We start from the raw sequence: 12,151 nt of genomic DNA, 5'->3' as shown, positions 1-12,151 counted from the left end.
TGGCCACGGTTCAGGCGCTGATGGGCAGAGGTGGGGAGGGGGCGCTCCCAAGGAGTCCACTGGGAGATGCAGGCAGGGGGCTTCCCAGGCAGCCTCACCAGCTTCCCTTCACACTGATCCCCTGTAAACGTGTGTCCGGCCTCGACGTAGGAGGAACAGGGAGAAACATTTTCTATTCATAAAATGTGCGCCTCTCTGCGCCTGCGCCTGCGCCTGCGCCAGCGCCGTGCGCCTTTGCGAGGGCGGAGCTGCGTTCTCCTCAACACAGACCCGGATTGCATCGCGAGGGCGAGCTGAGTTCTCCTCTGCACAGACTTCGAAGCTACAGCGAAGGCGGAGCAGTGTTCTCCTCAGCACAGACCCGGGCGGGCGGGCCGGGGGCACCGCGAGGGCGGAGCTGCGTTCTGCTCAGCACAGACCCGGGGGACACAGCGAAGGCAGAGCAGCGTTCTCCTCAGCACAGACCTTGGGAACACTGCCTCGCTTTGGGCAGAATAGGTGAATGAATGAATGAATGAATGAATGTAATCACATGCCCTCCCTTTCCCTGTTTATCAAGCCTGGCATCACTTTAGAATCTCTTGTTAGAATTTATGACACCTAGGCTTTACCTCAGAACCTGAGAGTGGCACTCAGGTATAAGCATGTGTTTCCAAGCTCCCCAGGTATTCCATAGCGCAGCCAAGTTTGAGACAGTGGGGTCTAAGAACCATGTAGAACTAATTAGAATCCTGAAGTGTCTGTGATAAAGGTAATAAGCTTTTTGTAAGATTACAGAGGACATAGATTAAGTTGGAAAGCCTGAGTGTTGAGATTCCTAGGCTCAGGAATTTTAATTTAAGCAAAGTTAAATGTCTTAACTTGCAAAGACATGAATCTGTAGATTCCAGATTAATGGCAGGTGTGAATTGTACAATAGAAACTGATCTAGCCTACGTGTCTTCTTGGACTGGCAGACTATGTTAATCTTTTTATTTTATGACAAGTTCAACATTATTCCCTTTTGTACTGAATTTTAGATTACTGATTTTGGGCACTCCAAGATTTTGGGAGAGACCTCTCTCATGAGAACCTTATGTGGAACCCCCACCTGCTTGGCTCCTGAAGTTCTTGTTTCTGTTGGGACTGCTGGGTATAACCGTGCTGTGGACTGCTGGAGTTTAGGAGTTATTCTTTTTATCTGGTAAGAAATATTTTCATTGCTTCACAGACTGGTAGGAGGTGATTAGATGAAGTCACAAATGTGTCTTGCTCTGTTGTCCAGGCTGGCATGCAGTGGCTTGATCTTGGCTAACTGTAGCCTCTGCCTTCTGGGTCAAGTGATCCCCCCATCTCAGCCTCCTGAGTAGCTGGGACTACATGCGCACACCACCATGCCCAGCTAATTTTTCTATTTTTTGTAGTGATGGGGTTTTGCCATGTTGCCCAGGCTGGTCTTGAACTGCTGGGCTCAAGTGATCCTCCTGCCTCGGCCTCCCAAAGTGCTGGGATTACAAGCATGAGCCATTGTGCCCAGCTTAGCTCACTTTTTGACCATCAATTTAAAGAAAAATCTGACTTTTCATTATGCTGAAAAAGAAATCTTTATATCTGAATGCCACTGAAAATGCCACTTGATTTCTTTTCCTTTCTCTCTCTACCAATATTAAGCCTTAGTGGGTATCCACCTTTCTCTGAGCACAGGACTCAAGTGTCACTGAAGGATCAGATCACCAGTGGAAAACACAACTTCATTCCTAAAGTCTGGGCAGAAGTCTCAGAGAAAGGTATGAATATGAAAGGGTTAAGAATTTGTGGTATGCTAAAATGTGTGTGTCCTGTGGTAGGAGTTTCTTTCCAAATTCCATGGTGTTTTCTCCTGTCAATTCTGTTCTTTTTTTCTATCGTTAGTTTCACACCATTTGAGAGGCACTGGAAATTATTAAGAGCATGCACTCAGGTCCTGGGTCTGCTACTACTTAGCTGTGTGGCCTTAGGCAAGTTATTTAACCTCTGTCTCCAATTTCTTTCTGTGTAAAGGGACCCTCAATAATCCCTACCTTAAAAGGTTTTTTGAGGGTTAGGTATAATATACACAAGTGCCTTGTACCTATTTTACTGAGGAAAATAAATGCACTTGTAACTTTTTAGTTACAAGGTTTCCTTTGAGTAAGCAAGCGTGTAAAAACTATATGTCTTTAGTTACCTTGTATTTTATAATTTATCCTGGCAACTTTAGTTCCCTGAAGAGAAAATAGAAAATTAAATGTCAAATAACATAACATAGGTGATTGTGTTAAATGTCAGAATATTTAAGGAATAATAATGTTGTGATATACAGGCCAGCATGCATTTGTTGCTTGCTGGAGTAGTCAAGTTTTATTTCTGACAAGTCTGCAGTTCCAGGGAGCCTCTCCCTGGCTGAGTAACTGTCACCCATCCATCTGTAGATGTCAGGGAGAGTTTGCTGTGCATCCCAATTATCTTAGAATTGGGTAGAAGTTTAGCTTTAATTAGTTTGACTTTGAGTCTAGCAAGAAGAGAGGGAACAGGCAGCGAAGAGGTCGTGACTGATGTCCCAGCAGCAGGAGACAGGGATTGTCATTATCATTCCTGGTCTTCTCACAGTACTCTGAATACAGAGAGTGAGGAAGATTAGGGGGCCCTGTCTGCTGACTCCCTGATGATCTCAGACCCTCTCTGCTCTTTCTGGATTGTGGCCTGTTAATTCTGGCATACTGTTACTGATAATATATTTATCCTTTTCACTGTGATTTGCCCAGTTGTTGCTTTAGCTCTGGACCTTGTCAAGAAGTTGTTGGTAGTGGATCCAAAGGCATGTTTTACAACAGAAGAAGCCTTAAGACACCGTGGCTTCAGGTGGGTGTGGGACAGTGCCTGCTAGCATAAAATACTTGGGAAGCCCTGCTGCCTGAGAGACATGAGACAGAGGACAGAAACATGTTTACTTTGTTGAATGTGTTTAATTGTTTTAGATGTATGGGGGGTATCTTGGAGGATGGGTTACAACCTGTTTTTTGTTTGTTTGTTTTTTTTTTGAGACAGGTTCTCATTCTGTCACCCTGGCTGGAGTGCAGTGGCACAATCTCAGCTCACTGCAACCTCTGCCCCCCGGGTTCAAGTGATTCTCCTGCCTCAGCCTCCCAAGTAGCTGGGATTAAAGGTGCATGCTACCACGCCCAGCTACTTTTTGTATTTTTTGTAGAGATGGGGTTTCGCCGTGTTGGCCAGGCTACAACCTTTTTGATATTACTCATGGCTGTTGGATGTACAAGCTCACTTTATGTCCTGTTCTGGTTCCACTTGGCTGCCCCGAGTCTCCAGTTTGGCCTGTGTTCTTTTGAGGGCTTGTTCTGGCTCTACCCCCAGCCATGTCCACTGCTCTTCATAGGTGGGGTGCATTCCAGCCATCTTCAACCTTAAATCAGGGAACTGGGGGAGGGGGAGGAGGGCAGCCTCCCTGGGGAGAATCCAGCTATTTCTCAAGCCCAAGTGACTCGGTATAAAGGGTCCCACTGCTTGTTCATTCAGGTGAGTAAATGTGTCCTTAGTGAAGGCTGTCACCTGCACCTTTCATCTGTGTTACTGCTGTGCTCCTGCTAGGGGTTGGGGCTGCCATTATTAAATGCTGACCTCATTTGGAACTGCCAAGAGTTGGAAGTACGTTGTGGCTTTGCTGGGTTAATCTTTAGTTTTGGAATTAGCTACGGCATTGGGCAGGTTTTTCTGATAGATGTCTGGTCTTCTGTAACGAGCAGTTCCATTCAGCACAGCCATGCCCCTTTCTGTTAATTTTCTTTTGGTCTGTGTATTAGTCTGTTCTCACACTGCTATAAAGAACTGCCCAAGACTTGGTAATTTATAAAGAAAAGAGGTTTACTTGACTCACAGCTCCACATGGCTGGGGAGGCCTCAGGAAACTTACAATCATGGTGGAAGGGGTAGAAGGCATGTCTTAATGGCAGCAGGTGAGAGAGCTTGTGAAGGAAGTGAAGGGCGAAGAGCCTCTTCTGAAACTGTCAGATCTCGTGAGAACTCACTCACTATCATGAGAATAGCCTGGGGGAAACTGCCCCCATGAGCCAATCACCTCTCAACAGGTCCCTTTCTCAACACCTGGAGATTACAATTTGAGATGAGATTTGGGTAGGGACACAAAGCCAAACTGTATCAATCCGTTTTCTCTGGAGATGGGGGACAGAACTGGTAGCTTGAGCTAGAGGCTGTTACTTGAGCTAAATGCTGTTTCTCTGGGGATTACTGGTCCAGGAACTCCTTGGGCAATCCAGCCTCAGCCCAGTACTTCTGGAACTCTGGGAAGACTGTCCCGGTTCTCTGTTCTAATCTTCTACACCTAACAGTTTTGCTCAGGCCAGCTCAGGTCGAGAACAACAAAAACTTAAAAAAAAGACAGATATATGTGTTTTGGATGTTGCCCTGGAAACTATAGTCTCCCCAGAAGAAATCTATCAGATGATTTAGCATGTAATAGACCACACAGATTTGAAACAGCGAGACCCTGGAGGAAAGGGGTTTGGAAACAAAGGGTGCTTTTGCATGTGGGGATTTTAATTTTGATGAGAAAGAGAAACATGTCTTTTGGCTCTTTTCATGTGTCCTAATAGGGAAACTCTTGGGTCTAAATATAGAGGTACAAGAGCTGTGTTCATCTCTAGCAAAAAAATAGAGCTGGCCAGTTGAGCCTGGGAACAGGGTTTGCATCTGCCTGAAATTTATGAGCAAGCGTAGCCTATTTTTCTTGTACCTCTTTGTCTCAAAGAAAGCTTATTAACAACCAAGGAGAAGGTGAAGTTCAACTCCGTTGCAGGATCTCCCTGGAATACTCTTTTAGCCACCTTTTGTTTTTGCAGTAAAAGGAGGAATGAGCATTGAATGAAGACAAGGATGAAGACTGACCATCTAAAACATCTGTTAGTGATAGTTTGGGTTTTATTTTGGGAAAATTCAGTGTTTTTGCAAAAACCAAATGGTTTTGTGGGTCTGGCGCTGGACTGAGTGTTGGGAATGTGGATTCTGGTCTCTGTTTTGTCATTAACAGAGTGGCCAGTTTTGGGAGCATCCCTTACATCTACTCTCTGCTTCATATTTACTGCCTGAAATAGAGGATTTCTTCTGTTTGCTTTCAAGGGATATTATAATTTAATTTTTATTTTATTTATTGTTGGAGACAAAGTCTTCTTCTGTTGCCTAAACTGGAGTGCACTGGTGCAATTATAGCTCACTGCAGCCTCGACCTCCTGGCCTTAAGGGATCCTCCCGCCTCAGCCTCATAAAGTGCTTGGATAATAGGCACGAGCCACTGTTCCTAGCTAATTTAATATTTTGGAATAATTGTAGACATCATGAAGAAAATCAATGTTTATTTATTTATTTCCTTTTTTGAGATGGAGTCTCGCTTTTGTCTACCAGGCTGGAGTGCAATGGTGTGATCTCAGCTCACTGTGACCTCCATCTCTGGGTTCAAGTGATTCTCCTGCATCAGCCTCCCAAGTGGCTGGGATTACAGGTGCCTGCCACCATGCCCAGCTCATTTTTGTATTTTTAGTAGAGATGGGGTTTCACCATGTTGGTCAGACTAGTCTCGAACTCCTGACCTCAGGTGATCCACCCACCTTGGCCTCCCACAGTGCTGGGATTCCAGACATGAGCCACTGTGCCTGACCTGATTACTTGTTTTAAATATAGGCCTGATTAGGCTTGTGACCACTCTGTTTGGCTTCACTGAAGGGCTGCCAAGGGATGGACTTTTGAGAGTGACACTGCAAGATAATTGAGATCCTAAGTAAAGCCGTGAGAGGGTGCGGAGAGGAATCCAGATGAGCTTGCTGCTGTCAAATGGCAATGGGGAGCTAGACTGAGAAACTCAAAACATGGTGAACTCAAGTGTTCTGCCCTGCCTTGGCCTCCCAAAGTGCTGGGATTACAGGTGTGAGCCACTGTGCCTGGTCCTTCTTTCCTTCTCTTTCTTCCTCCTTCCTTCCCCCTCCCCTCTCCTCCATTCCTTTTTCCTCCCCTCTTTCATCCCCCCTCCCTTTTTCCTTCCTTGCTTCTTTCCTTCCTTCCTTCCTCAGGGTCTTGCTGTCTCACCTAGGCTGGAGTGCAGTGGCATGATCACTGCACGATGACTTTCAGGCTCAAGTGATCCTCCTGCCCCAGCCTCCCAAGTAGCTGAGACTACAGGTGCATGCCACCATGTCTGGCTAATTTAATTTTTTTTTTTTTCGGAGACAGAGTCATACTCTTTTGCCCAGGCTGGAGTGCAGTGGTGTGATCCTGTCTTACTGCAACCTCCGCCTCTCGAGTTCAAGTGATTCTCCTGCCTCAGCCTCCTGAGTAGCTGGGATTACAGGCATGCACTACCACGCCTGGCTAATTTTGTATTTTTAGTAGAGATGGGGTTTAACCATGTTAGCCAGGCTGATCTTAAACTTCCGACCTCAGGTGATTCACCCACCTTGGCCTCCCAAAGTGCTGGGATTACAGGCATGAGCCTCCATGCCTGGCCTAATTTTTAAATTTTTTTGTAGTGACAAAGTCCCAGTATGTTGCCCAGGCTGGTCTCAAATTCCTGGCCTCAAGCAATTCTCCCACCTTGGCCTCCCAAAGTGCTGGGATTATAGGCATGAGCCACCATGCCCAACCTAGTGTTGTAAAATTTCCATATCCATCAAGTTGCCAAATGGTGGAGGACTTTGCTGTATCCTCTCCCTTTCCCCACTGTGGTATGCTTGGCTCAGTGGGAGGGGCTGGAGTTGGGTGGGAAGGTACATGAGGCATTGGAATCAGATAACTCTGGGTCTGTGTTCTGCACATGTCACCTGTGAGTGGCTGAGCTGGGCTTCTGGCCAGCACTCAAAGGCCACATTACTAGATATAGATGTTCCTTTCACCTTGCTGAAGATGGGGAGAGCTGCACCGGACCACCTCTCAGGGTTTCCTAATGCAAATCCTTGAACCCTGCAGAAGTGAGCATCCAGAGAGGTGGGAGCTACTCGTATACACACTGTCTGTGCCCTCCTCATCTCCCGCTCCTGCAGCATGAAACACCTGTAATGCTTTGTTCTGTTTATTGTCTCCCTTTCTCATTAGACCTGAACTCTGGGATATTGTGGGCTTAAGTACTTCTGAAAATTTGTATGGCATCTGCTGGGTGAATTTTCCTAGGGTGCTGGGCTGGTTGTTAAGACAGCCTGGGTGACTGGCCTCATTCATGGCAGGGGCAGCAGGTGGAGAGCGGTCCCGGAAGGATTTGAGGAGCTGCAAGGAGTCAGACCCAGCCCCTGACCCCCTGATTGTCACCTTTCTCAGGATCTGGGATGCTAATTCAGAAACTCTTGACTGCTGGAGGCTGTGATTGACCCACTGAGAGCTTTTAGGCATGTGGATGTGAGTCAGCCAGGATCGATGGAGCATTGACTGCTGATTGGACTCCTGTGGGAAGGTAGATGGGGGCAACACATGATGCCTTCACTGTGGGAGCTTCATCAAGGGGATGATTCTTGGACGGACATCTTTTCTTCCCTCTTTCCACAGAGGCATGCTAGCCCTGTCATTCTAGAAGTTTATTATCCTTCAGACACAGCTACTTATGTTTTTAATTCCCTCACAGGATGAAGACATGAAGAGAAAGTTTCAAGATCTTCTGTTTGAGGAAAATGAATCCACAGCTCTACTCCAGGTTCTAGCCCAGGTATTCGTATTCCTAATGATCACTAAATGTAGTCTGGGCTTAAGGAGCTGATAAGCAAAGATGATGAAATTCAAGATTTTCCTGAGTAGCAATTGCTTAACATTGTTTCAGTTATAAAGTAGTAGAAACTCTGTTTGAGCTTGATTCACTCCAGCACCCTTAGATTTAAAAATGCAGGATATGTTTAATATCTAACACATAATAGACAGATAAGCAGAGCTAGGGATTGTCATCCAAAAGGTCACCTGCAAGGCAATTTCAAAAGACTCTATTAGAGGCTCAAATATAAATTTGTTGGAAAAATTAAAATTTGGGTCAGTAGTTGATTCCTTGATTACAATTTTATTCTTTAAAGTTCTTTGTGAGTATAAGTTAATTCCAGTCCTACTTTTTTGTTGTCATTGTTGTTGAATGGTAGCTGTCCTTTTTCCCACTGTTTCCTCCTCCCCAACCCCCGATTTTTATTTTCTTGAGACAGAGTCTTAGTCTGTCACTCAGGCCAGAGTGCAGTGGTGCAATCTCAGCTCACTGCAACCTCTGCCTCCTGGGTTCAAGCAGTTCTCCTGCCTCAGTCTCCCGAGTGTCTGGGACTACAGGTATCCACCACTGCGCCCAGCTAATTTTTGTATTTTTAGGTGAGATGGGGTTTTGCCATGTTGGTCAGGCTTGTCTCGAACTTTTGACCTGAAGTGACCTGCCCACCTCAGCCTCCCAAAGTGCTGGGATTACAGGCGTGAGTCACCACACCCAGCCTTCCTCCCAATTTTATGTATGGGAAAACAACTAAGGCACAAAGGTTGTCTTCCCACAAAAGACCAAGACTTGGGGCTTCAACTGAGAGGTATTGTAGTCTTTTTAAACTTGATATTTAGAAGAGGATGATCAAGAGGAAGTTGGTTATGCTACTTGCTTTCAGTATACATCATTCAGAGGTCAGAAGCCATAAGGGAGAGAAATATATATTAGATAAGCATGTCTGAGTTGCGGGCTGTGGTGAGGACTCGGTTGTCAATGACGACAACCAGTAATTTTTGGTACTAGAATTTCACATCAAATGCCCCCACTTTACTGGAAGTATATTGAGGAACTTTGATAATCTTAAAGAAGCCAGTGATTTTCTTTTGAACATTTCTCCATTTTCCTTTATTTTCAGCCTTCTACTAGTCGAAAGTGGCCTCGTGAAGGGGAAGCCGAGGGTGCCGAGACCACAAAGCGCCCGGCTGTGTGTGCTGCTGTGTTGTGAACTCCGTGGTTTGAACACGAAAGAAATGTACCTTCTTTCACTCTGTCATCTTTCTTTTCTTTGAGTCTGTTTTTTATAGTGTGTATTTTAATTATGGAAATAATTGCTTTTTCACAGTCACTGATGTACAATTAAAAACCTGATGGAATCTGGGCTTTGTGCTTCTGCTTGATAATTGGTTCTTTAGTTGAATGGCTTTATTATTTATTTATTTGAGATGGAGTCTCACTCTGTTGCCCACCCTGAAGTGTAGTGGTGCAAGCTTGGCTCACTGCAACCTCTGCTTCCCAGGTTCAAGCGATTCTCGTGCCTCAGCCTCCCGAGTAGCTGGGATTACAGGTATGCACCACCATGCCCACCTAATTTTTATATTTTTTTGTAGAGACAGGGTTTTACCATGTTGGCCAGCCTGGTCTTGAACTTCTGACCTCAGGTGATCCACCTGCCTCAGTCTCTTAAAGTGCTGGGATTACACACGTGAGCCACTGCGCCTAGCCTGAATGGCTTTTTTATATTTAAAGTTGTTGTGTGCCTTTCATCTGGAGCTACACCTTGGCTATCACTAGGCAGGTTTCCCAGGATGTCACCCTGGTCTCAGCCTGTGAGAGCCGAATACAAATTCTAAGGGCCCCTTGGAAAGTTCCAGGGAAAGGAGCATAGCGAGGTTGGGGGTGGAGTTTGTAGAGACTGGCTGGCTGGCTGCTGACATCTTCATGAGAACAGCAGGTACCTTGGTGCATAATAACAGGCCAGGTTATATTCTCATCCTTGCCCTCATAAAGATACAGGTCTACAGTCTCTGAAACCTTTGGGCTAGATAAGTTGTGAAATTTAATTACCCAATTTTAGGAAGGTGGTAAGGCATATCTACTATGTGTATGTGGAGCACCCCAGGGGAGTCCTACACATGTGGAGTCCTACCCCATTGGAGACCAAACATGTTAATATTTCCACAGCAAATATTCACAGTAAGAGGGATAGAGAAAGATTATAGGTAGTTGCATATTGATTCATATCAGTCTTTTCTTCCAAATGAGCTACAATGACTCGTTTTTGAGAGCTGTTTGGGTTTTGGAAGTGGAGATAAGGCATGGTTCTGTCTTGTTGACCCAATAATGACCAGGGAGGCCCTGTGCAAAGACTTACCCTTGGCTGCTCTTGTCCTCACAGTGATTCTATGAGTGAGGTCCTCTAGCCACTGTCATGTCACAGGTGAGGAAACCAAAGTTAGAGGACAAAGGTAACTTTTCTGATGTCGCACAGCTGGTAAATGGCAGAGCTGGGACCCAACCCAGGTCTTTTTGACTCTAGTGTTCCTTATTGTCCACTGAATCTGCTTTTATAACTTTGCTTGGTTGATGCTAGGACACTTTGTAGCTCGCTGGCCATGCCATGAATTGAGTGCCGTGGTTCAAAGGCCACTGGCGATTCAGTCAGGGCAGAGTCAAGGGCACACAGCCATTTCCTTAGGAAATGGGGATGGTGGTTGGAAATTTCTATTAAACGGTATATAAGCATTCTGAGACTTGGCTGGCCTGGTGTAGGGGGTTTGTTGGGAATTTAGTTGGTTTGCATTTTTAAAGGAATAAGGCTGAGATTGCCCTAGATGGGTTTTAGCTCATTTGAGTATTTAATGTGGAGGCTGTGGTTTCCTGGGACATTTTTCCCACTGTGGAGAGTTAGCCAGCTTTTCTCTGTTTCTTTTTTCTTTTTTTTAAATCGAGATGAAGTCTTATGCGTGTTGCCCAGGCTGGAGTACAATGGTGTGATCTCGGCTCACTGCAACCTCCGCCTCCTGGGTTCAAGCGATTCTCCTGACTCAGCCTCCCGGGTAGCTGGGATTACAGGCACCAGCCACCATGCCCAGCTAATTTTTGTATTTTTAGTAGAGATGGGGTTTCATCATGTTGGTCAGGCTGGTCTTGAACCCCTGACCTCAGGCAATCCGCCCGCCTCCCTCCCAAAGTACTGGGATTAGAGGCATGAGCTACCATGCCCGGGCGCCCTTCTCTGTTTCTAGAGCATTTTGTATTAACTCCCTCTCATGATATCTTCCATGGTAGGCTGAATAATGGCCCCTCCAAAGTGTCCTCAACTTAATGCCCGGAATCTGTGACTATGTTCCTTTCCATGACAAAAGGGACTTTGCAGATGTGATTAAGCATCTTGAGATGGGAACTTATCCTATGTTGCCTGTGGGCCCAGAGTCCCATCACAGTGCTTTTTTTTTTTTTTTTTTTTTTTTGAGACGGAGTTTTTTGCTCTTGGTGCCCAGGCTGGAGTGCAATGGCACAATTTCGGCTCACTGCAACTCCACCTCCCAAGGTTCAAGCAATTCTCTTACCTCAGCCTCCCGAGTAGCTGGATTACAGGCGCTCACCAACATGCCCAGCTAATTTTTGTTTTTCCAGTAGAGATGGGGTTTCACCATGTTGGCCAGGCTAGTCTCGAACTCCTGATCTCGTGTTCTGCCCACCTTGGCCTCCCAAAGTGCTGGGATTACAGGTGTGAGCCACCACATCCAGCCTACAGTGCTCTTTTAAGAGGGACTCAGCAGTCAAGGGAGATGGCAATGTGATGATGACTGAGTGTCTTAGTCTTTTTTGTATTGCTATGCAATATCTGAGACTGGGTAATTTATAAAGAACAGGTTTATTTCTTACAGTTCTGGAGGCTGGGAAGGTCAAGATCAAGGGGCCTGCTTCTGGTGAGGGTCTTCTTGCTGTGTCATCCCATGATGGAAGGTATCACATCAAGAGAGAAAGGGGGCTGAACTCAATCCTTTTATTAGGAACCCATCCCCATGATAATTAACCCTCTGCTGAGATAACATCATTACTCTATTAATGAGGGCAGATCTTTCATGACCTAATCTCCTCTTAAAGGTCCCACCTCTCAATACTGTTGCATTGGAGATTAAATTTCCAACACATGAACTTTGGGGGACACATTCAAACCATAGACTGTGCAGAGATTGGAGTGGTGTGCTTTAAAAATGGAGGAAAGGGCCACAATCCAGGGAATATAGGTAACCACTAAAAGCAGAAAAAGGCAAGAAAATGGGTTTTCCCTTCAGAACCTCCTGAAGGAATCAGTCCTTTACAACTTGACTTTAGCCAGGTGAAACTGATTTGAGGCTTCTGACCTATAGAACAATAAGATATTAAGTCTGTGTTGTTGTAAGCCAATCAGTTCAT

The 12,151-nt window shown here is 45.6% G+C and overlaps 1 long non-coding RNA gene across 4 annotated transcripts; it reads left to right on the top strand.

Annotated features, from left to right (window-relative positions):
* The first annotated feature begins 209 nt into the window (after positions 1 to 209).
* LOC101136352 (uncharacterized) lies at positions 210 to 9,108 on the top strand. 4 transcript variants are annotated; one of them, XR_008671897.2, is made up of 8 exons: positions 237 to 498; positions 1,020 to 1,183; positions 1,651 to 1,766; positions 2,763 to 2,859; positions 5,749 to 5,947; positions 7,330 to 7,462; positions 7,631 to 7,711; positions 8,865 to 9,108. It is a non-coding gene; the product is annotated as an uncharacterized lncRNA (long non-coding RNA). The 4 variants fall into 4 exon arrangements; XR_010130920.1 differs by having other exon boundaries at positions 284 to 498; positions 2,775 to 2,859; positions 8,865 to 9,101; XR_008671898.2 differs by lacking the exon at positions 5,749 to 5,947 and having other exon boundaries at positions 262 to 498.
* Positions 9,109 to 12,151: the final 3,043 nt, after the last annotated feature.

This window comes from Gorilla gorilla, chromosome 16 (assembly GCF_029281585.2).
Source record: "Gorilla gorilla gorilla isolate KB3781 chromosome 16, NHGRI_mGorGor1-v2.1_pri, whole genome shotgun sequence".
NCBI classification, from domain to species: Eukaryota; Metazoa; Chordata; class Mammalia; order Primates; family Hominidae; genus Gorilla; species Gorilla gorilla.
The sequence above is the reverse complement of the archived record's forward strand: the minus strand, read 5'-3'. Positions and strand labels throughout refer to the sequence as shown.